We start from the raw sequence: 2156 nt of genomic DNA, 5'->3' as shown, positions 1-2156 counted from the left end.
TTTCTTCGTTCATTTTTTTCTATGTGTGTGTGTGTGTTATTTTCTTTCTTCCTTGGTTATTTTTTATTGTCTTCTTTTTTAGTTGTAACCGTGTCTGTTTTTATTTTCTTAGTGTGTGTGTTTTATTTTGCATTTTCATTATTTCTCTCCTCGTTTATTTTCTCTCCCTCGATAATTTGTTTTGCTGTTTTATTCTATTTATCTTTTTAGCAGCAGGGGAGGTGTGTTTGCCCATTTGTTTAGAGATTAATGGTTTGCGTGTGTTGTGTGTGTTTCTCCAGTGGGTTTTTTTTACTCAGTTCCCAAACACACACACACACACACACACACACACACACACACACACACACACGTTTCTAGGCATCAGGTGTTTATTTACATTGGAGTCGGAGGAGGAGGAGGAGGAGGAGGAGTATCACCCGCCCGTCATTAAGGTTCACATCAGCACACAGAACGCCTCAAAAATCGACTTTATGAGCCTCTTCGCTGGATACGGCCCTGTTGATCCCTCCCCCCTCCCCCCTCCCCTCCTTCCTTCCTTTCCTCTTCCTCTATCTCTCGTCATCTCACCTTCCTCTCCTCTTCCTCTACCTCTCATCCTCTTGCTTCCCTTTCTTCTTCCTCTCTCTCCCCTTCCTCCTTTTCTCTCCCTTTCCCCTTCCCCCCCTCCCCACCTTTCTCTCTTAGCTTCCTTTCCTCTTCCTCTACCTCTCATCCTCTTGCTTCCCTTTCTTCTTCCTTTCTCTCCCCTTCCTCCTTTTCTCTCCCTCTCCCCTCCCTCCCCTCCCCACCTTTCTCTTTCACCTTCCATTCCTCTTCCTCTACCTCTCGTCCTCTTACCTTCCTCTCTTCTTCCTCTCTCTCCCCTTCCTCCTTTTCTCACCCTCTCCCCTTCCCCTCTCCCCACCTTTCTCTCCCTCTCCTCTCCCCCTCTCCCCTCCTTTCCCTCTTACCTTCCTTTCCTCTTCCTCTACCTCTCGTCCTCTTACTTTCCTCTCTTCTTCCTCTCTTTCCCCTTCCTCCTTTTCTCTCCCTCTCTCCTCCCCCCCTCCCCTCCTTTCTCTCTTACCTTCCTTTCGCCTTCCTCTACCTCTCGTCCTCTTACTTTCCTCTCTTCCTCCTCTCTCTCCCCTTCCTCCTTTTCTCACCCTCTCCCTTACCCCCTCACCACCATTCTCTCCCTCTCCCCTCCTTTCCCTCTTACCTCCCTTTCCTCTTCCTCTACCTCTCGTCCTTTTTCCTCCCTTTCTTCTTCCTCTCTCTCCCCTTCCTCCTTTTCTCTCCCTCTCCCCTCCCAATCTCCCTTCCTTCCTTTCTCTCTTCCCTTCCTTTCCTCTTCCTCTACCTCTCTCTCTCTTCTCTCTTCCTCTCTCTCTCTCTCTCTCTCTCTCTCTCTCTCTCTCTCTCTCTCTCTCTCTCTCTCTCTCTCTCTCTATATCTATCTCTCTCTCTCTCTATCTCTCTCTCTCTCTCTCTCTCTCTCTCTCTCTCTCTCTCTCTCTCTCTCTCTCTCTCTCTCTCTCTCTCTCTCTCTCTCTCTCCTTTAATTTCTTCTTTCTCTCCTTCACCTTCGCATTCCCTTGCTATTTCCCTGCCTACCTCTCCTCCCTTCCCTCCTTCCCTCCTTTCCCTACCTCCCTCTCTACCTACCTCCCTTCGCTCCCTCCCTCCCTGAACTTAAAGAGGAGACTCAACAAGTTCGAATAGGAGAGGAAAACTTCTCCATATCTCTCCCTCGTGGCCTGGAGGAAGAGGAGGAGGAGGAGGAGGAGGAGGAGGAGGAGGAGGAGGAGGAGGAGGTGGTTTGGAATATATCGGTTTGGAGAGAGAGAGCGAGAGAGATTCATGGGTCTATCATGTAATGGAGGAAAGGACGGCGAGGGGGAGGAGGAGGAGGAGAGGGAGAAAGAGGGAAGGAGGGAGGAGGAGGAAGAGGAGAATGAGAGAGAGAGAGAGAGAGAGAGAGAGAGAGAGAGAGAGAGAGAGAGAGAGAGAGAGAGAGGGGGGCATCAATAGCTTTTCCAGTGACCTCACGTTGGTTGTAATGACTGGATTAATCTCTCTCTCTCTCTCTCTCTCTCTCTCTCTCTCTCTCTCTCTCTCTCTCTCTCTCTCTCTCTCTCTCTCCAAACCTCTCCTTCACTTCTATTCTAACG

The sequence above is a fragment of the Eriocheir sinensis genome, chromosome 9 (assembly GCF_024679095.1).
Source record: "Eriocheir sinensis breed Jianghai 21 chromosome 9, ASM2467909v1, whole genome shotgun sequence".
Taxonomy (NCBI): Eukaryota; Metazoa; Arthropoda; class Malacostraca; order Decapoda; family Varunidae; genus Eriocheir; species Eriocheir sinensis.
The sequence above is the reverse complement of the archived record's forward strand: the minus strand, read 5'-3'. Positions refer to the sequence as shown.